Here is a 600-nt window from a genome sequence, read left to right on the forward strand (position 1 = left end):
TAATGGTTGGAGTCTTGGAAATTTGGATATTTTCACATGCTAGCTTAGAAGAAGGTATCAAGGTAATATAATGTTAACGACATGGTTTTCACCCGGTTTTTACCCGATATAATCGTGGCCCGAAAGTATATAGGTTTCATCGGGTCTAGGGCCGGGTTCGGGTCTAATAAATAGGCCCGGTATATATTTCGGGTCGGGTCTGGGTCACATCAAACCCAGTTTCACCCGGCCCATGCACACCCCTAGTGAAAAGTTTGCTTTCATTATACCTTTAATTGGCCTATACAAATCATTTGTATCTTCTATTTTAAATTTTTTATAGTATAGACTTTTTCTTTCCTGCAATATTAGTAAATCATAGTTCATAATTAGTTAAAAAAGAATAATGAATAGTATATTAAAAGAAGTATAATTTTAACGATATTAAAATATAATTATATATAAAGTATTATAAAATAATATAAAAAGTAAAAATAATTAAAGTATTTTTTTGTAAATTTAATTTTAAAAGATGATAAATATGTTTGTTTTGTACCTTTTCATCTAATATAATCATTTCTAAGCAAAGAGACTCTTCTTCATTTGTGGGTGTTAATGTTT

The sequence above is a fragment of the Arachis ipaensis genome, chromosome B10 (genome assembly GCF_000816755.2).
Source record: "Arachis ipaensis cultivar K30076 chromosome B10, Araip1.1, whole genome shotgun sequence".
Lineage (NCBI taxonomy): Eukaryota > Viridiplantae > Streptophyta > Magnoliopsida > Fabales > Fabaceae > Arachis > Arachis ipaensis.